The following is a 23331-nucleotide window of genomic DNA, read 5'->3' on the forward strand; positions in this document are numbered from 1 at the left end:
AATAATTTGGAGAAAAATAAAAAGGGGGGGGGGACAGGTTTGTTGGTCTGATAGAGCCTGGTGGAACCACTGAGACTATGGCCCCTAGCTGCCTTTCAGATCTGGAATTGAACCCACACCTGTGGTTTCCAGCCAAACAAAAGAAAGGCATATGAGTTGAACATTTACCTCAAGTAGATACAGTCCTTTGAGAGAACAATCATGGGAAAAAGAAGGGCTACTTATGCACAGGGAGACAACTCAGGGAGCAGGAGTGCATGAAGGGATGGACACAGGGAAGCGGTAACTATGGAGAGGAAGTGGGAGGGAAGCTGTTGCATTGTGGTAAACTGTAGTCAATGTCATGAGATGAAGTATATGTGAACCTCTGTATGGAAAGTAAATTTGCTCTGTAAACCTTCACCCAAATCACAACTAAAAAAAAAAAAAAAAAAGACAAAGAAATTAGAGCCTAGGAAGACCTATGAGTCTATTCTACTCTGTCCTACAGGGTTGCTATGAATTAGAATCAACTCATTGACAATGGGTTTCGTTTAGGTTGGTTTTATAATAGATATTATTAAGAAAAAAAAAAAAAAGTCAGTACAATGGGAAATACATGAAGTGGAAGTTGTTTAGACAAATAAGTTCCACTTGGCTATGGAGCATTTCAAATAGAACACAGAGAATCAGAAAGAGCCAACTACCCAAAGAGCAAAAAAAAAAAGATCATTCCAAGGAGAGAGGTGAGACTTGAGATGTGGAAGAGGTTGAATGGTGAGGGTACAGAAAAGAGGCTAATGTATCTGCAGCAAAGTGAGTCACTGAGATGAGGTCATAAAGCTAGGCAGTGTCCAGGTGTGTAGTATCCTACAGGCAAACTTTATTCCAAGCATAAAATGGTTAGAGTGTTAGAGGAGCCAAGTAGGAGTGTGAACCCATCTGATATACATTTTTAGAATATCTCTCTGGCTACTTTAAAGGAGAATAAGGGGGCAATCTGAATGAAAGACAAAGAAGAGAATACACAGATAACTCATTTGGATAAGGAAGATGACAATGATTAGAGTGAGAAGTGGAAAATTTGAAATATAGTTTGGTGGTAGAGCTTAGAAAACTTACCAAGGTACTGGGTATATATATGGTATGCACAGAACAAGGATAGACCAATCTGTGGGCAAAGGGTCAGAATAGAAGGAAGAGGAGAAAATTCCAAAGGAGGAGACTTTTTATTTTACGACCTGTTCCTCCCTCGGAAAATTGTGTTTGCGGACCTCTCAATTAGCCCTCTTCATGTCTTTATGAACAGGGAGACTAGACATTGCTAAATAAACCATGTCCTGACCACATATGGCTTGGTAAATGGAAATCAATTCCCTTGAAATGGCAGAGGAAACCAGTATGTGTTGCAGACACAAGATCATCTTGTTTCAAGCTGACCTACAGACGCCTCAATTCAATTAGTGTAGTCTCTCTAGGCAGGACGTAACTCAGACATCTTAAAGCCACTTGGGCTTTTCCTAGACAACCTAAAGTCAAATAACTACAGCAGGAAAAGTATGAAAACTGCAATCCTCATTCTCTTCTCTCTCTTTAAATTTTTTACATTGAAATTATTATAGAGTTAGAGTAGATTCAAAGATAGGACATAGAGGTTCCATGTATCCTTCACCCAGTTTCCCCAAAAATCACATTTTACATAACTATAATACAATATCCAAACCAGAAAATTGACATTGGTACATTCCCTGGATGGTGGTTGAAGTACTTGACAGCTAACTAAAATGTTAAAAGTTCAAGTTCATTCAGAGGTACCTAAGAAGAAAGGTCTGGTGATCTATTTTATTTTATTTTTTTTTTAATCAGCCATTGAAAACTCTATGTAGCAAAATTCTACTCTGATGCACATGGGGTCCCCATGAGTCAGAACTGACTGGACTACTAGTTTGCTTTTGGTTTTTGGTAACCATTTAAGTCAAGATTGAAATTCCATCACCATAAAGATCTACTAGGAGCTCTGGTAGCATAGTGCCTAAGGCACTTGACTGCTAACCAGAAGGCTGGCAGTTCAAACCCACCAGCCACTCCTCAGAAGGAAGATTGGGCAATCCTACTTCCATAGTGATACTGCCTCGGAAACCCAAGGAGGGGTCGCTATGAGTCGAGACCGACTCAACGGCAAATAACAACAACAACAACAAAGATCTACTGATATCAACATTTGACCACCTTGAGTGAAGTATGGAAACTTTATGTCCATTTAAGTCCCTTTACTCTCCCCTATTGATAATTGTTCCCAATATTTTCTCTACACACACTAAGATACAACTCAAACAATGTTACACTTTTTGCTTTGACCCTCAAATATAATGTAGAAAACTCTAGGAACAGCAGAGTCTACTGTATTAACACATATTTTTGCTCTTTCCATTGTTCTTTCTTCCTTTCTGATGTTCCATGATTCCTTCTTTTATCATTTCCTCTCTGGTCCAAGAAATTTGTACCTATTCAATTAGGGTAGATCTGCTGGCAGAAAATTTTCTTAGTTTTCCTTCGTCTGAGAATGCCTTTAATTTCTTTTCTCCCTGAAGGATAATTTCATGGGATATAGAAGTTTGTCCTAGTGTGGTGGCATGTTGCTGTGAGGCTTGAGGCTATGCCACCGGTGTCTCAAATCCAGCAGGGTTGCATATGGTGCACAGGTTTCAACAGCTTATAGACTGAGACAGACTAGGAAGAAGGAGAAGGCCATCCACTTCTCAAAGAATTTCCCAGGGAAAACATTACGAATAGCAGAGAAACACTGTTTGATACATTACTATGCAACTTTATGAATAGCCCAGAAACATTGTCCAATACAGTGCCCTCACTTAGGTCAGAAGCATCTCAAAATAGGTCCAGGAAAGAACTGCATCATCAGAGTAGAACCAACCTTAATGATATGGATAAGGTAAAGCTTTCGAGACCTCCACTTGCTGACGTGACACAACTCAAATTGAGGACAAACAGGTGCAAACATCCATTAATAATCGGAACATGGAATGTACGAAGCATGAATTTAGGAAAATGAGAAATTGTAAAGAATGAAATGGTGTGCATAAAGATTGATGTCCTAGGCAATAGTGAGCTGAAATGGACTGGTTTTGGCCATTTTGAATAAGACCACCATGTGGTCTACTATGCTGGGAATGACAATTTGAAGAGGAATGGTATGGTGCTCATTATCACAAAGAATGTTTCCAGATCTGTCCTGAAATACAATACTTTTCGTGATAAGATAATATCCATACGCCTACAAGAAAGACAGGTTAACACAACTGTTATTCAAATTTATGCACCAACTACCAAAGCCAAAGATGAGGAAATTAAAGATTTTTATCAACTTCTGCAGTCTGAAATTGACTGAACATGCAATCAGGATGTGTTAATTATCACTGGTGACTGGAATGCAAAAGTTGGAAACAAAGAAGAGTCACCGATAGCTGGAAAATTTGGCCTTGGTGACAGAAATGATGCTGGAAATTGCATGATAGAGTTTTGCAAGACCAACAACTTATTCATTGCAAATACCTTTATTCAACAACACAAATTATAGCTATACACGTGGACTTACTAGATGGAATACAAACGAATCAGATTGACTACACACTGTGGTAAGAGGCAAAGGAAAAGCTCAATATCTTCAGCCAAAACGAGGCCAGGAGCTGATTGTGGAACAGACCATCAACTGCTCATATGCAAGTTCAACTTGAAGTTAAAGACAATTAAAACAAGTCCACGAGAGCCAAAATATGATCTTAAATATATCCTTCTTGAATTTAGAGACCATCCAAAGAATAGATTTGATGCAATGAACACCAGTGACCGAAAACCAGAGGAATTGTGGGATGACATCAAGAACATCATCCATGAAGAAAGCAAGAGGTCACTAAAAAGACAAGAAAAGAAGAAAAAACCAAAATGGTTGGCAGAAGAGACTCTGAGAGTTATCCTTGAGCAGAGAGTACCTAAAGCAAATGGAAGAAATGACAAGATAAAATGAACAGAAGATTTCAAAGAGTAGCTCAAGCAGACAAAGCCAATTACTATAATGATGTGCAAAGACCTGGAGTTAAAAAACCAGAAGGGAAGAACACACTCAGCATTTCTCAAGCTGAAAGAACTGAGGAAAAAAATTAAGCCTCGAGTTGCAATATTGAAAGATTCTCTGGGCAAAATACTGAATGATGCAGGAAACATCAAAAGAAGATGGAAGGAATACACAGTCACTGTACCAGAAAGAATTGGTCTATGTTCATCCATTTCAGGAGGCAGCATGTGATCAAGAACCAATGGTATTGAAGGAAGAAGTCGAAGCTGCACTGAAGGAATTGGCAAAGAACAAGGCTCCAGGAATTGACGGAATACCCATTGAGATGTTTCAACAAACAGATGCCTTACTGGAGGTACTCACTAGGTTATGCCAAGAGATTTGGAAAACAGCTACCTGGCCAACTGACTGGAAGAGAACCATATTTGTACCCATTCCAAAGAAAGGTGATCCCACAGAATGTGGAAATTATTGAACAATATTAATATCACATGCAAGTAAGATCTTACTGAAAATAATTCAAAAACAGTTGCAGCAGTATATTGACAGAGAACTTCCAGAGTTGCAAGCTGGATTCAGAAGAGGATGTGGAACAAGGGATATTGTACATAGCTGCTGTCAGATGGATCCTGGCTCAAAGCAAAAAATACCAGAAAGATGTTTACTTGTGTTTTGTTGACTATGTAAAGGCATTTGATTGTGTGTATCATTACAAATTGTGGATGACATCGAGAAGAATGGGAATTCCAGAACACTTGACTGTGCTCATGAGGAACCAGTACATTGACCAGGAGGCTGTTGTTCGAACAGAACAAGGGGGGCACTGCATTGTTTAAAATCAAGAAGGGAGTGCATCAGGGTTGTATCCTTTCCCCATACTTATTCAATCTGTATGCCAAGCAAATTATCTGAGAGCTGTGCTATATGAAGAAGAATGTGACATCAAGATTGGAGGAAGAATCATTAACAACCTGTGATACGCTGATGACACAAGTTTGCTTGCTGTAAGTGAGGATGACTTGAGGCACTTACTGATGAAGATTGAAGAATATAGTTTGCAGCATGGGTTACATCTCAGTATAAAGAAAACAAAAATCCTCACATCTCCACCTATAAGCAGCATCATGATAAATGGAGAAAAGATTGAAGTTGTCAAAGACTTCACATTTCTTGGTTCTACGATCGATACCAATGGAAGCAGCAGTCGGGACATTAGACAATGTATAGCACTGGGGAAGTTGGCTAACAGGGACCTCTTTCAAGTGCTGAGAAGCAAGGATGTCTCCTTGAGGACTAAGGTGCATCTGACACAACCCACGATATTTTCAGTCACCTCATATATATGTGAGAACTGGACAATGAATAAGGAAAACTAAAGAATTGATGCTTTTAAGTTGTGGTTATGGCGAAGCATGCTGAAAGTACTGTGGACTTCTAAAAGAACTAACAGATGTGTTCTGGAGGAAGTGCAACTGGAATGCTCCTTGGAAGCGAGAATGGCCAGACTTTGTCACACCTACTATGGTCATGTTGTCAGAAGGGACCATTGCCTGGAGAAGGATGTCATGCTTGGTAAGGTGGAGGGTTGATGAAAGAGGGGAAGGTCCTCAATGAGATGGATTGACACAGTGGCTGCAATGATGGGCTCAAGTATAGCAAGGATCATGGAGCTGGCGTGGGACAGGGCAGTGTTTCGTTCTGCTGTGCATAGGTTTGCTATGAGTCAGACATGACTCGATGGCACCTAACAACAACATGGAATTTGGGATTGAAAGTTCTTTTCTTTCAACTCTCAGAAATATTGTGATACTTCCTTCTGGCATCCAAGGTTTCTGATGAGAAATTGACTTCATTCAAATTGTCATTCCTCTCCTGCTGCTTTTAATTATTTTATTTTATTATTATTATTATTTTTGTCCTTTGTTTTCTGAAGTTTGATTATAATGTGTCTTGGTGTGGAGGACCTAGGGTTTATCCTGTTTGGTGTTCTCTCAGCTTCTTGAGTCTATAGGGTTTGTCTTTGTCAAATTTCTTAAGTTTTCTGCCATTATATCTTCAAGTACTTTTTTAACACCACCCTCATTCTCCCTTCTGAGACTGTGATGACACAATCTTTTGTCATTATCCCACAAGTCTCTGAAAGATTCCTTTTTGCCCCCCCTCCAGGTTTACCTTTCTCTATTGTTCAGGTTAGGTAACTTCTATTGTTTTATCTTCAGTTTCCTTGATTATTTCCTCTGTCCTTTCCATTCTGTTGTTGAGCTTATTCATTGAATTTTTATTTCATTAATTTATTTCTCAATTCTAAAATTTTCACTTTTTTTTTTATTATTATCTTCTATTTATTTGCTGAAACTTGCCTTTTTCTTCTTCTTCTTTTTCCATTTGTCTCGAGCTTGTTCATAATTAAGGAGCTCTGGTGGCATAGCGGTTAAAGCATTTGACCGCTAAGCAAAAGGTCAGTTCAAAACCACCAGCCACTCTGCAGGAGAAAGATAAGGCTGTCTGCTTCCATAAAGATTTACAGCCTTGGAAATCCTGTGGAGCAATTCTACTTTGTCCTAGAGGGTCACTATGAGTCAGAATCAACTCAATGACAGTGGGTTGGTTTGATTCATATTTGTTTATTGAAATATTTTTTTTATGATAACTACTTTAAAATTCTTGGATATTCCAATGTATGTGTCATCTCAGTGTTAATGTCTAGTGATTCCCTCTCTTTTCTTTGATAAACCTTTTATTCTTAGACCCTATTGTCAGAGAGATTTGACCATCCCTTGTCCCATAGAAACAGAGAGAGCTCTTTTGTTGTGAGGACAGCAAGCTTGCAATTTTCCTGTGGGCCTCAGAAGACTTTGTTCCATTTTTGGTTGTGTAACAGGCATTTTTCAGGAGCATTGACTTTGAGGTCTGAAAGACTCAGATCCAAATCTGATTCTACCATTTACAAGCTCTTTGGCCCTAGACAACTTATTTAACTTCTGACCCTTAGTTGTCTCATCTACAGTGAGTTATGAGTACATTTCTTACAGTATTTGTGAAGGGAGGAGAGAAGAGGAGTAAAAAAGAGGATGTTTTGTAATAGATAAATTATTCCACAATATTTGAGGACAGAGAAATTACACACAGCAGAAGGGAACATAAAACCTATATGTACAGTTCAAAAAATAAAGTGACCAGCCAGGATTTAGAACAGAACATTGACAGTACCCAAAAAGTAAAGTGTCAGATTTAGCAAATGAAAATACAAAATTTGAATTTCAGAATAAACAATGAATTTTTTTGGTAAAAGTTTGTCCCTTGCAATATTTGGGAAATGTTGTTGTTGTTAGGTGCCATTAAGTTGGTTCCAACTCATAGCGACCCTGTGTACAATAAAACAAAACACTACCATCTTCACAACTATTGCGTGCTTGAGCCCGTTGTTGCAGCCACTATGTTAAATCTCTCTGAGGGTCTTCCTCTTTTTGTGCTGACCCTCTGCTTTGCCAAGCATGATGTCCTTCTCCAGGGACAGATCCCTTTTCATAACATGACCAAGTACATGAAAAGAAGTTTCAGCATCCTTGTTTCCAAGGGGCATTCAGCTGTATTTTTCCAAGATGGATTTGTTCATTCTTCTTCTAGCAGTCCATGGCATAGTCAATATTCTTTGCCAACAACATAATTTGGAAAATACTTACACTAAAAAAACCAAAATTGCTATTTGTCTGAAATTCATATTTAACTGAGTGTCCTATATTTTGTCTGAAAACCCTACCTTGAAGGCTACGCCCCATTTTATTCCCCTTTATCTTATATGATAATTAGTCCTTTGTTTTTCTTTATAGTTTTACCAATTATATATTGATCCCTAAATGTAAGAGTTTAGTATTGTCTGTTTTAGATTATCTTGTTTTGTTTTTGTTTGTTTTTCACTTTTTTTCTAAATCATGTTGTACAAAGGTCCAACCCTCCACTCACCAATGTCAGTAAGAAGTTGAATGTGGTTTTCCTATGGTCCCAGCCTCCTGCTCTGGTACATTCAGGATCCTAATCAGGAAAATGTGGGTGAATGGCCTCAGATTATCAGTCTACTGAGATCACCTCCAAAGAAGCTTCTTACCAGACTAACACAACCTTCTTAAAGGCAGGTGGCCTTTTAGATAGCTGCACTCCCTCCATGTTCAGCTGGCCTTGAGGATGCACCACTTTTGGTATCCTGTCCCACATGCAATCCTGAACCATTTTCTTCCAAGCTGCATTAGCCACTGAAGTGTTGGGTACACGTAGCTCTATTTGTAACACTCTTGGAACCCATCAACCACCCCTTTTTCCTTATCTTGACTCCTTGGAGGAATTCTACTCTTTTGCTTTGAGCCCTTCTTTTCTAACCCTTAGGAATAAAAACAAACAAAACATGCTTTCCTACCTTTTGGTTTCACAAGAGGATATAGGAGTTCTTGGAGAGAAATGCTGAGTGGTTATGAAGCCAAAGGTCCCATTACCACAAAAGAGCCAGTTTACTTTTCTGAAATGAAAGAAGGTTCAGTCTATACAAAAGCAATAACAGACTCCTATCCCCCAGGAATGAAGAAATTGTTTCTTCCCAGAAGCAGAAATAAATAATATAGTTATATTTGCATATTCTGCTACATTAAATTCTCAAAAAATTTGCATATAAAGCACCCATCCACCTCAATGCCTAGAAAATAATAGGAGTCAATAAAAAATAACTAGTACATACTCTTTTTGTATGATCTTTTCTTGTGTATCAGACTTTTCTCCCCAACTTGTAAAAGGTAAGAGTCTAGTCTTTAATTCCATCCCAAGATGGAAGTTACCCACCATGGCAAAATACACTGTGTAAAAACTGGTGAAAATTAACCACCAATACTGCCTAGAGGAGAAAAGCTAATTGTGGCCAGGCAGCAGTATGCAGCCTAAAGGGCAAGGGTGTGGGGAAGGAAGGAAATGCTGTCTTGCCCTCTTCACCATGTTGGCATAGGGAGTTAATGGGCTATTTGTATGCCAGCAAGGGCCTCTGGTCTTTTTACCACCACCTGGCAGGCTCTGCCTCCCCAGCTGCCTTCCTGAGTCTCTGCCCAGCTGAGGTCCATGAAACAGCTACAGAGACAGAATGGGGAAGAAAGCTTGTCTAGCCAGACCCCAGGGAAAACCAGCTCAGTAAATATTTGTTGACTGCCACATTGGTTACCGTCTGTCAAAGCTGATGACACCAACAAGGGCAAATAAGTCAAGAAATGGCCTCGTTTGTATTTGATGAAGATCAACATCATTAGGAAATAAGTGAAGTCTGGGCTATAGTACTATCTTAACAAAAAGTCTGATAACTCATATATGCAGAGTGAGAAATCTTCCTAAAACTGGGAGGAGGAGCTGAGCGCTAGACAATTTAAAAAGGGACTTCAGCTGGGACTTTGGGCACACTAGATTTCATAACCCCAAGGTCTATGATAGCATCCCATTCACAAGGAGAGATTGAACCAAATGACATGTCTATACAACAAACAGCTATGAAGGAGTAGAGGTCAGTCTCAAAAATAGCTCTTGTGATTCCGTATCTCCTGCTTCTTTTTATTTTCCTCCAGGCTCAATAAAGCCCAGTAGATTATCATATTACCAACTCACTGAGTAACTTTAGAAAGTACAGGGGAAGATAAAGAAGAAGGGAATCCCACTATTATTCAGAAGCAGACACTGTGTATTTTTTGCTGCATTTTTTTTCTACATGGTTTGTTATGCTAATGTAGAACAATGGCAAAGTTCAGAATATATAATGGTAAAATCTGAAATCACACAGAGATAAATTGAAATTCATTTCCTTCCCATCATTTTTTCCTAATATAAAAAGTGTTATTGACTGTATAATATTCCATTGTCTATAGGTTTTACACATAGTGAAGACCATACTAACTACACATGCCATCTAGTCTCCCCAGTGCCCTTCCAGCCACTAGGTATAAAGTGGGCCTGTTGATAATAATAACCTAAAGAGAGCTTGGGCATAACACAAAATCTTTACCTTCCTCCCAACTTCAGCCAGTTATTTGTGATACCTCCCAGAACATTTCATGTTTGTGCTCAAATAATCCTCATGTATATTTCTTTCTCAACTTTCTAAATTGATTTCCATGATCTAAAAAAGATCTTAAGGACTTTGCTTTAACTGTCACTTCTTCTTTTATGAGAATCTAAGGCACCATTTTGATCCCTTCCATACTCAGTGTCTAAACAGGAGGCCGTACTCTTTGCATGGAGACGCTGCTCTTTCTCACTCTCCGATATGTACATGGATATCCTGGGTCTCCCAGGGCAGCAGTTCCCAAACTTCAATTTGTGAGCAACTCACCTGGAACTTTGTTAAAGAGCAGATTCTGATTCACTGGTCCAGGGTGGGTCTAAATATTCTCAAGAGATGCTGCCGCTGCTGGTCTAGAATTGATGATGCGAGCTATAAAATTCCTTTGTGAAAATAACCTCTCTGCTTAGGCCTTAGACCTCTGCCCAGGGACCAGTACTATTCTGTCTTTCCCATACACCTTTTCCTCTCTCTTTCTCCTACTCAAATAAACTGATAGAGATAGATGTCTGAAGGCCACCTACTCCTTCAACTCTAGCATTTCTATATAAGTCCTCCTCACCTCTCATGCCAGATGCTCAGTTCCTCATTGCCCCTCCTTCTGTCCTATGTTCAGCTCTTCTTTACCTCTATTGTTGTTGTTGCTGTTATTGTTGTTGTTATTGTTGTTATGTGCTGTTGACTCACACTTGACTCATAGACCCCTCCTTAGGTTTCTGAGGCAGTATCACTAAGGAAGTAGATTGCCCAACCTTCCTTGTTAGGTACCATCAAGTCAGTTTCATCTCATAGTGACCCCACATACAACAGAATGAAACACTGTCTAGTCCTATGCCATCTTCATAATCATTGCTATCCTTGAGCCCATTGTTGCAGCCACTGTGTCACCCTATCTTGTTGAGTGTCTTCCTCTTTTTCACCAACCTTCTACTTTACCAAGCATGATGTCCTAACTTCTAGATCCCCATAAATGTCATAAGCAGAGCAGTTGAGCTCTCTCTTGTTTCAGCTCCTGTCCATCACCAGAAAGCTTCATCTTCTTACAACTACCCGAGAAGTTGTGATCCTAATCCAAGATAGTTCTCTCTCTTAAAGAAATTATGTTAGCAGCTCTTAAAGTTTTTTTTTTTTTTCTCAGCTAGAAAAACACTGATGCAGTAAATATTTTTAGATGTAAATCTTTGTCTGCCTTGTTGAGAATTTCTTTAGAATAGAATCCTAGAACTACAACTATTGGATCAAAAGGTATGAAAACTTTGGGACTCTTAACATATACCATCTCCCATTCTGTTTTCACTGGGCCTCACTGCTTAACACTTGATCGTTGTAGCTTAATTTGAGGGGCTCTGAAAAAGCAAGAGATAATCTCACACTCAACTAGTTCCAAAACCAACTCTTTCTTGATGACTGAAATCTACTCCCTCCCACACCTCCTAATTCCAGCCATCCTATCTTTTGTTAAGGCACAGAAGACTCCATGAAAACATAAAAATCACAGGTTAGGAAACAGATTGCACCATAAGGACCCATTAATACATTAGCTCAGAGCTTTCCTTCAACTTAGGAGTCCCTCACCAAGATACATTGTGGAATCAGGAAAATTCTGAAACATGAGTCTTGCCAACTAACCTTCAAATCTTCCCACCCTACTTCGTATTAAGTAAGAGGGTGTGAGCAGGGAGCATCAAGGGGCTGCTGAAGGGAAAATCCTATGAGAGGAGAGATGAAGGAAATTGTGAACTGTGACAGGGGAACTGAGAGGTTTCAGCCCACATAGGCTGTCACACAATTTTGCCTTTTCTAATCAGCTCTGGTGGTGCAGTGTCTAAGGCATTTGACTGCTAACTAGAAGGTTGGTGGTTTAAACCCACCATTAGCTCTGGGCAAAGAAGGTGGGGCAATCTACTTCCATAAAGATTTACCTCCTTGGAAACCCACTGGGGGTTGCTGTGCGTCAGAACTGATCAATGGAAGCGGGTTTGGTTTGGGTTTGGAATCAAGAAATTGTTTTCTTTACCCATGAGCTTTAACTCTGCTCCAATGTGGTACACTGGCACTTTCAGAACTTTCCAAACTCTTGGAGAATCATCCCACACAGAATCACTTCTTCCCATGTTCCTTGGCTTAAAACTCAGAGTTTGTGTAAAAGGCTGCCCTGTCTAGCCATAATGAACACTTGTGGTTCATCAAAAGCAAATTGTGCAGAGGGGAGCACACAAAAGAACAATTAATAAAATTTAGGGAATCAAGAGCTGTATGCTTTATTGAGCCTGCTCATTAAAAGAGGAGAACAATGAGCCCTCTGACTAGAAGCCACTCCCTCGAGGCTGGCCATGGTGGATCCCACAGTCTATTATCTCAGAACCTCATTTCCAATTCCAATGGATGCCACCTGTCCCATTTTGGCCTGCCATGGATGGTATTTTCTGGTTAAAAAAGCAGGAAGAAAAAGATTCATGTTGTGCTTTTTAGTTAGCCAGAGTAGCATCTGTTCTCCTCTACAACAGGACTGCTGACTGAATGATATATGCCAAGATTTCTTTTTTTTTTTTTTTTCCAATAATGATTTTGAAAGTCCTAGAAAAGTTTCCCTCACAGTTTTTTGACAGGTATCTTTGCCTAAGAGCTGGATGAATTGACATCTGCAGGCCTGGCTACCTACCCACCCCCAGGCTATCAGTTGATGTCATCAACTGATGGTCATATTCAGTGTGGGCACCTGGAATATTCTAGAAGTGATTTCATTTCCCACATGTGAAAAAGTGTCTGCCAGCAAAGTCTATCTGAAATACCCTTTATTACTATAATTAATTTTGTTTACCTCACTTTTTAAAGTCAAACACCTAACTCATAGGTGGCTTAGTTTTGTGTGCTGGTGGTTAAAAGATCAGTCCTTAATGTATTTGTTTGAAATAAGCAAACATGAATTAAGGAGGAACTATGTGCAGAACACCTCCTAGCTCTTATAGCATGTAAGCTGGAGAAGTATTAGAGAAATAGAAGATTCCAGAACTAAATGACATTAATGGATCTCTGGAAAAATGTGCCTATCTCACAACTCCTCTTACTTAACCTCTTAGAAAGACAGTATTCTACAGTTGATAGCCAAGGACAGAGTGAGAGAATACACTTTCACTTTATAGCTCATCCATCAAATTACTGGAGCCTCTGAATGGTTGAAGGCTTTGCATCTTCCTTTCTGATGCACATCAGGGAAACAGATGTTAGAGTCGTCTTGATTCATTTTAGCAAGATATATCTTCTCAATCTTGTCTTTAGAAGAGGTGTCCAAGATGTGTTCCTTGGGGAAATGGGAATAAAATCTATGACAGATTTTTCACAAAGAGACACTGGCACCCCAGGATAAGCAGAAGCCCAGTGGTAATAGGCAAAATGGGAGCAGAAAATAACACCAACAATAACAACTGCAACAGAAACAAATGAATAATAATAATAACTGACATTAATGGAACACCTGCTCTTTGCTGACACAAATATATTATCTCCTATTGATGGATGAAGAAATTGAGGCTCAGAGAGGTTAAGTAATTGGTTGAGGTCATGAAGCCAGTTAACATACATATTTTTTAAGTTTTGAACAAAGACTGACTTGGGCTGAAAACCCAGCTCTACCCCTTAATAGATTTTGGTCTAACATTGGACCTCTCTCTGCTAGTTAATCTCCATTGTTGTTGTTGTTATGTGCCGTCGAGTCGGCCCCGACTCATAGCGACCCCTCCTTGGGTTTCCGAGGCAGTATCACTACGGAAGTAGGATTGCCCAACCTTCCTTCCGAGGAGTGGCTGGTGGGATCTCCATTAGCCATCCTGTAATAAGGAAGAGAGCTAGCTGGTCAACTGACTGAAGAAGATCTATATCTGTGTCCATTCCAAAGAAAGTTAATTCAACAAAAGGTGGAAATTATTGAAAAATATAATTAATATCAAATGCAAGTAAAATTTTGCTGAAGTTAATTAAAAAAATGGTTGCAGCAGTACATCAGCAGGAAATTACCAGAAATTCAAACTGATTCAGAAGAGAATGTAGAATGAGGGTTGTCGTTACTAACACCACATGATTTTGGCTGAAAGCAGAGAATGCCAGAAAGATGTTTACCTATGTTTTATTAAATATACAAAGGCATTCATCTGTGTGGATCATAACAAATTATGGATAATATTGTGAAATATGGTAATTCCAGAACACTTAATTGTGCTCCTGCAGAACCTGAACATAGACTAAGAGGTAGTTGTTCAAACAGAATAAAGGGATAGTCTATGGTTTAACACCAAGAAAGGTGTGTGTCAGGGTTGTATCCTTCCACAATACTTATTCAATCTGTATGCTGAGCAAATAATCTGAGAAACTGGACTGTATGAAGAAGAATGCAGCATCAAGATTAGAGGAAGACTCACTAACAGCATGTTATATGTAGATGATACAACCTTGCTTGCTGAAAGTAAAGAAGACTTAAAGCACTTGCTGATGAAGATCAAAGACTATAGCCTTCAGTATGGATTACACCTCAACATAAAGAAAACAAAAATCCTCACAAGTGGGCCAATAAGCAACATCATGAGAAATGGAAAAAAGATTGAAGTCAAAGGTTTAATTTTTGGATCCACAATCAATGCCCATGAAAGCAACAGTCAAGAAATTAAATAATGTATTTCATTGACAAATTTTCCGCAAAAGGCCTCACTTTGAGGTCTAAGGTGTGCTTGACCCAAGCCATGGTATTTTCAATCATCTCATAAGCATGTGAAAACTGGACAATGAATAAGGAAGACTGGAGAAGAAATGAGGCCCTTGAGTTATCATGTTGATGAAGAATACATACCATCCACTCCCAGAAGAATGAACAAATCTGTCTTAGAAGGATAGTCAGAATGCTCCTTAGAAGCAAAGATGGCAAGACTTCATCTCTCAGACTTTAGGCATGTTATCAGAAGAGGACAGTCCTGAAGCAGGACATCATGCTTGGAAGAGAGTCAGTGAAAAAGAAGAATACCTTCAATAACATGGCTTAGCACAGCAGCTGCAATGATGGGCTCAGCACAGCAATGATTGTGAGGATGGTACAGGAGCAAGCAGTGTTTCATTCTTTGGACATAGGATCGCTGTGAGCTGGAATCAACTCAACAACACCTTACAACAACAACAGTAAGGAATCTAACTCCATTTTTTATGTTTCACTGCTGACAACTTTTAACCCTCACCCCTTGTCTTCTCTTTCTGCTTTTTTATCTGAGCAAGTGGATAAGAAAGTTTGAATGCTCCCTCTTTTGGTGCAAAAACATGAAGATCAAACGACCCTCACCTTGGGCCTATCCCCTAACCACCATAAAAATCCAAGCCAGTCTCCTTCCCTTGCTCTGTCAAGCCATTTTTGGATCTGTTTGGGAGCCACTAGCTATCTAAGAAAGCCTCATTATGTGAGCATTAAACCTGTTCATATCCCTTGGTGTGTGGGTGTGGGTGTGTGTGTGAACGTGTATGAGACATCCTCAGTTTCAACTTCTGCACTGAAATATTTGGGTGGCACAGCACATCCCCACCTTACCCCCAATTCATTCTCTTCATTCTTTAATCTGCTGGTGCCCTGGAAGTCTCATCTGCAAATCACCACCAGTCCCCCTCGCCCTCTGGTTTCTAATTAAGTTAGATCAACAAATGCACAGACAGAAAATTAGAGGGGAGAGGAGCATGAGTCCAGGGTATTTCTTCTCTACCTCCACCATGATTTGGAGCCACATTTTGGGCTGCTGAAGCATCCCTCTATGACATCAGCTCCCACCACGCATATCCTTGTCCAAGGACCAGCACTCACTGTTTCCTTCCCCTGCAGTCTCTGGATGCCTTGACATCTTTTTTTTTTTTTGGTTCCCTTATCTTTGCCCTCCCTATAAGAAGTGCTTTAATTAAATTCTTCTTACTTGGACCATAGGAATTAAATTCTCTTTCCTTCCAGGATTCTTACTGATATACTCTCTCAGTCCCTTCGCTTGTAAAGTACAGATGATTAATCACACCTACCTCATAGGATTATTGTAATGATTAAACAAGGTAATTCAGGTAGAACATTTAGTATACTTACAATATATGAAAAATAAATTACACTATTATTTTTATTATTCTAATTACATATAATAATAATAATAATGAACAGTGACACTGGAATGAAAAACCCAGTCATTTCTGCTATAGAGTTCATATTTTTCCACCAAGCTACACTTCTCTGTGTTGTTTTTTTTTTTTAAAAAAAAAGGTCAGCTATCTCCCAGCCCATCTTGGAAATATCATATTTAGTCTGTCACATGAATTAAATCATTCCTTATTCCTTACTTAAACAAAGCTTCTCCAGCTCCACAGATCTGTCAGTTAAATGGGAGCTCGCCAAAAGAACAAAGTGTACTCTTTTCCTTTTAACATCTCAATGCCAGACATGATTCTGTGTCTGTCACCCACCAGGGACTTACTGGAACATCAATTAATAAGTCAGCCAATGAGAATTAAATATAAATCATAATAATTAGTATTCAAATAATAGGTGTTTGTCACAAGTCCATTATCAGAAACCAAATATTCATTAGGCCACAGACATGGCCTTTATTACCCTGTAAACATTTGCGACCACTGCCTGGGAGGCTCTCCATCTGCCAATGTTCCATAAATGGAACTTATGTGAAAGAGAAGATATTAGAGGAGTCCTTAAAAACAACCAGAGAGTGTGATTCTCCAGTAGAAAGACTTGGACCATATTGTGTGCATATAGCATAAGGAAAAAGTAAGGAGGGAGGTAGAAAATCTGTGGGAAATTAAGGGGATTTGAATAAATATGGAAATAACTTGAGTTTTAAGAAGTCATCCTGCTCTAAAGTCCTCTTTGCCCACCTTCCCAGAATTTTTCCTACAAGTTTATGATCCCTTCCTCAGGGTTGCAAAAGCAGTGAATTTAAGGGACAGTACTTTTTTTGTAACTTTCCAATTTGGGAAAATGGTGCCATTATTGAAATAATTAAAAATAATTACCTCTTCATAATATAATCCCTCAATAGATGTGTCAAGTACAAGAGGCTGACATATCACATGTTTTTTGCAGCAATGTGTTACAAATCATGTATGAACATCGAGAGAGAGGCACTTGGGTTCAAATACTAACTCTGTCACTTACTCGCTATAAGCATTTGGACAAGTTATTCAACCTCTCTGTGCTTCTTCTGTAAAATGAGGATAACAATGTCTATTATAAAGCTTATTTTGAGAATCGGTTCAAATTCAGGAAAACCACCTAGCACAGATGTAGTGTATCCTTAAGAAATAATAGCTATTGTTCCTGTTGACCTCGAAGCACATAACTTGAGCAGAACTAACTCAAGAGCAGACTCCATGGAAAATTGTTCATCTAATATTCCAGAGAACCAACATGGGAATGACAAGACCAGAATTTTTGTCCAACATTACCAATAATTTGTTATATGACCTTGGGCACTCACAATATTTTAGGTGCTTGTGAGAGCCCTTTAGCTATTTTCAATGTTGTGTAGACTCCCTTAGAGATTATTGCAGCTGAGACCATACAAGCTCTATGCCTTTGTTTTCAGAAGCAATCATATCAACACTGCATAACCCTGAGTATTTTACTTTGATCTGATATTCTACTTGTCGGTTACATATACATTTAATTAATACAGTTGAATAAACCAATGAATTATTATTTAAAAAATCAAGGGTATTGATTTTAAAATATGTGACCAAATAAATAGGAAAACTTAGATGATAAAATATCCAGACATCATTTCCTAAAGAACATTTTGGCTTTACCATATTAGATTTCTGTTATTCTCCTTAAAGACACCAATTCTCCAGAATCTTCTCTTATAGGAGAGTAAAAAGAATTTCAATTCATTTCCCCCAGCCTCTCCTCAGTACCTAAATGTCACATGACACCAACTACAAGCCACCCATCTTTATACTGTGGGCTTTCTCATGTCTTCCATCTTCCATAAATGAACATAAATATAGGCCCTCTGCTCCCGTAGTGAAGCCCAAGGAGGGGTCGTTATGTGTCATATCCAACTCCACAGCAATGAGTTTGGTTTGGTATTTTGGTTTGCAAAAAATTATTGACCACATACTCTGTTCTAGGTATTGGGAACGTTGCTTGTTGTTAGCTGCTGTCAAGTCTGCCCCCAACTCATGGTGACTCTGTGCACTATGGGATTGGACAGTTGTGATCTATAGCAGTAAACAAAACAAAAATATCCTACCTTCATGAAGTCTACATTTTAATGGTAGAAGACAGACAATAAACCAAATAACCAAACAGATATATAATATAAAGTTAGTGATGAATGCTTTGAGGAAGAAAAAAAAAAGGACTTGTAAAGGATAAAGGTAAAGTATCAAAGAAGACAACAGGAAGGAGATGAAAAATGACCAGATACTTGAGGATGAGGGACTGAGACCTCTTAATATATAGGAAAGAGTGTTCCAGGTGGAGAGTGGAGCCAGAGATGGGTGTGAACTTGGCAGGATCGGTGGAAGTGGTGCCCACTTTGAAGAGAGAAGAGCAAACTAGACCAAGTGTATCTATAGAAGCAGGCAGATCCCGTAGCCCCTTGTGGGTCATAGTCAGGATAAACCAAACCAAACGCACTGCCACTGAGTGGGGTCTGACTCACAGTGACCCCTCCTTGGGTTTCCAAGACAGTATCACTATGGAAGTTGATTGCCCAGTCTTTCTTCCAAGGAGTGGCTGGTGGGTTTGAACCACCAGCCTTCTGGGTAGCTGTCAAATGCCTTAGAGCTCCTATATAGTCAGGATAGTGTGTTTTATTCCAAGTATATGATGGGAGGCTGTTGGAGAAATTTGAGCAGAAAAGGGACATTTTTCAATTAAAATTATTATATTTTTTACTGACAGCAATCCTTGGGCAAGGACAGTAGTAGCATTCAAAACCAAATAGTCTTGGAAACGTGGGACTGCACAGCAATAAAAAGTGGCAGAGTCTACCACCTTCTTGTCTCTGAATTTAAAGTTTGTTCCCCACACTAACAGAAGCTGTTTCTACCTACCTTAAACCCTACTGTTGCTCTACAACACTAGCAACAACTCAAAGCAGTTAAATGTAAATATTCATTTTGAATGTGAAGAGTAAAACGACAAATAGATGCAAAATTCTTCATTAGATTTGCATGTTGTTGTTGTTGTTGTTATGTGCCCTCAATTCGGATCTGACCCATAGCAACCCCTCCTTAGTTTTCCAAGGCGGTATCACTATGGAAGTAGATTGCCCAACCTTCCTTGCTTAAAACAGCACCTAACTCACAGTTTACTTATTTCTCAGTCTTATAGGTCTAGGTGTGCTAATATTTGTGGGTTGGGTGGAACAAATGTTCTTCACTCAGATGCAACAAGAGGATGCATCAAATTTCCTTCTTCCTGTCTTCCTGGACAAAGGCATGTGATTCTCTCAAGCTGCAATGTTTGCCCTTCAAATACTTACTGAGGATCCTAATTTTGAGCTGTCCACTGGGTAGACAGATAAGTAGATAGCTGCTATGGAGTTAATTCCATCTCATGGCATCCTTACGTATAACAAAAGAAAACATCGTCCACTCCTGCTTCAGTTTCATGATCGTCAGCAGCTTTGAGTCCATTCTTGAAGCTATTGTACCAGTCCATCTCACCAATGGTCTCCCTTGCTTTTATTGGCCCTCTACTTCACCAAACGTGATATTTTCCTCAGAAACTGATCCCTCTTGATGCTGCATCCAAAACAAGCAAGTTGAACTGTGTTCTCTTGTGATCCACAAGGTTTTCACTGGCTAAGTTTCAGAAGTCAATGTCCAGGCCTTTCTTCTTAGTATGCCACCAGCGCTCCATAGTTTAACTTGGTCTAGAAGTTCTACTGAAACCTGTTCACCATGGATAACACTGCTGATATTTGCAATACCAATGGCATAGTTTACAGTATCATAGCAACACACAAGCCACCACACTAGGACAAACTGACAGATGGGTGGGTGGTGCTGTCAACTATACCAACCAACAAACCCACTGCCACCAAGTCAATTCTAACTCATAGAGACCCTACAGGACAGAGGAGAACTGCCCCCATAGAATTTCCAAGGCTGTAAACTTTACAGAAGCAAACTGCCTCATTTTTCTCCTACAAAGTAGCTGGTGGGTTTGAACCACTGACCTTTTGGTTATCAGCCAAAAGCTTTAACCGCAGCACTACCTAAATGCTGAGGTAAAATTGCATATTTGAGAATGTTCAGATATTTTCATTGACTCATTCTCTGAGGCAACATAACATAAATGTATTTTCCACAAGGTCTAGGGGTCTATCCTGAAATGGTCTGCTAAAAAAAAAAGACATTTCTTCAAAAAGATTTGATCATAAAATCATTCTTGTGATTTTTTGTTATATACCATGCATCACAATATATTCTTGTTTGTCTTCACATGAATTATTTTAAAATACCAGTTAAACTGCTCAACTTCCTCTCTTCCACGCTCAAAATTTGAATGAAATGTGCGTCTTCAATTGTACTCCATGTTTTTTATGTGGCTTTAAGTCCTTTCCATCCTCCACCACCCCCACCCTTGCATCTATGTTATTGCAAACCAGGGTCAGCCAATCAGTTTTTCAAGTCAAAGACTTGCTTACACAAGTCAGACTACACTAGTAAGTTCTTTATAGAATTTCTTCCGATCAGTATGACCATGTTCAGAGTTCCAGAGTTTCTATTAAGAATCAATGTAGGAAGACACCATATTTATAGCCAGTTGTTGTTTACATGCCCATTATATAATGATCCACACAATAAATTCCTCTGAACACACAGGAAATTGCTCTGTAAAATGGATGGTTTTCCAAAATAAGAACACATGAATCCACTCCTCCCCGCCCCATTTGCTTTGAGTCATAGGAAACTCAGGTTTTGTACTCAGTATTAATAGTATTGCCTAGTCTACATTTTCTGGTATAATAATCCCACCAGTGCTACCACCCTGGCCCACCCTATATTAACATGTTTTAGGCTTTTAACTTTCATGTGAATGCTTTTCAGATACATTGACTCACTATTTCTTAATTTAAGTCATTTCAAAAATGTTGACTAAGTCAATGCATACAACTCCATGATTTGTGTGTGTGGAAGAGAGAAAAGAGATGCTCATTCACTTATTCCGCAAACCCAGACTGGGTGCCTCTTCTATCCAGGCCCTGGGCTAGTCTGGAATGTGGGGCAAAAGGAATGTGCAGTGGACAGTTTCTTTCCTTTTCATTGGCAATAGACTAAGTGGTCTCCAAATTATTTCCTTTAGTCCAGTGTTTTCATTCACTTTCCCTTAAAATAAACAACAACAACAACAACAAAAAAAAAAAACTAGAGTTTCACCTTTAATTATCTTATCTTATAACTCTTAATTGCCTTGAAGGATCTAATTTTAGACCACCTTTCTCCAGGCACCTGGATTTCCCACTCCACCTCCCAGAGGATCATGATGAATTTTTATTAGCTACATGACAAATTTTGCTGAAATTCATGGTACATCATTTGTCATTTCAAAACAAATGCTTACTTTAAAATGCCAAAAGGTGTGTGGAGACTGAAAAATGCAGAAAATATGTTTTGACTGCTGTTTCTGCAAACTCAGTTTTTGGCTGTAGTGCTTCTATGTATAAATCATGGTCCAGGCTAGGATACCAGACCCAGGAATCTTTTAGCCAAGTTCCACATCACTAATTTGCTTCTAAACACTCACAAAGCCAACTCCCAGATACCCTGAAGGAGGGAAATATGAGGGAGCTTTGTCAAGCTTTGTCCAGTTCCTGAGAAAATGGTAACAGCCTCTATTCACATTCACCTTTTGATTTTTCCTATGGTCTATATGGTTTTGCGGTGTCCCTGGGTAGTGCAAACGGTTATCATGCTTAGCTGGTAACAAAAAGGTAAGAGGAAAGGTAAGAGATTAGAGTGCACCCATAGGTGCCTGGAAGAATGCCTAGCAGCCTACTTCCAAAATGTCTGTTAAAAATTCTTTGGGGCACAGTTCTGTTCTGACCTACATGGGATCATGAGTCAAATTGTACTCAATGGCAATTCATATTGGATGAGCCTTTGCAGGATTTGTACAAGCCTTCCTCTGTTTCTCAGTACTCCAACAACCACTTCATACTAGATCCTGGTACTTAAGCTGAGTTTTCTTAACATCAAGAGAAGACTCCCTGAGAACAACCCAGCCATCTCACTGCCCACAGAGAAGGCCTCCAAACACAGCCAAAATGACATTCCAACCACTTGGGTCTGCTATCATGGGGAGCCTTGGGAAAGCATTTATATAGCAGGAAAGCATCTCTGTTTTCTTACTCCCATGCTGTTAGTGTAGTGCCTAAGGCACTTGACTGCTATCCAGAAGGCTGGCAGTTTAAACCCACCAGCCACTCCCTGGAAGGAAGGTTGGACAATCTACTTCCGGAGAGATGCAGCCTCGGAACCCCAAGGAGGGGTAGCAATGAGTCGGGTTATGTGCTCAATGGCATATAACAACAACAACAACAACATGCTGTTAAGTACCTGAATTTTTCCCCATACAATGCCAAATTCTGCAAAAAGCCCAGTATCCTGTTACATCACATAGATCATTTAAAAGCAATATTATTAAAGTACTTTCTAATTAATTAACTCTTGGTGTTACCAAACCAGATTACTGGAGGCTGAGTCCATTTATCATATGATTTGCTTATTACCGAGGCCAATTCTAACAAATTATAAACACCTATAAAGACAATGTTGAGAAGGCCAGAGACCATCACTTAACCATTTCTAACCCAGGCTCTACATTCATTCCTGCTATGTCATCGACTAAGATACAGTTATATTTATACTTCAAAGCAAGCTGGAAAGCCTCTGCAAAATAAGTTTCTCAAGAATTTATACTTTGCACATGGAGATCATGCCATAAATATTAGCTTGTTGGATATGTTTCTTGATGTAGACATGCACCTTCATTGGTCCTGGACAACGACTTCAACTGAAACTATTTGGGCCCACTCTCAGGTTTAGCTTTGCGCTAGGTTGTGGGACTAGCCTATTGTGTTCAGGAATTAGGCATTCTTGGGACTAATGCTCTTCAGAAACTTCTATTTACTGTCATTCAAATCTT

This window comes from Orycteropus afer, unplaced genomic scaffold (assembly GCF_000298275.1).
Source record: "Orycteropus afer afer isolate SDZICR_OR568_19922 unplaced genomic scaffold, OryAfe1.0 scaffold00104, whole genome shotgun sequence".
Classification (NCBI taxonomy): Eukaryota; Metazoa; Chordata; class Mammalia; order Tubulidentata; family Orycteropodidae; genus Orycteropus; species Orycteropus afer.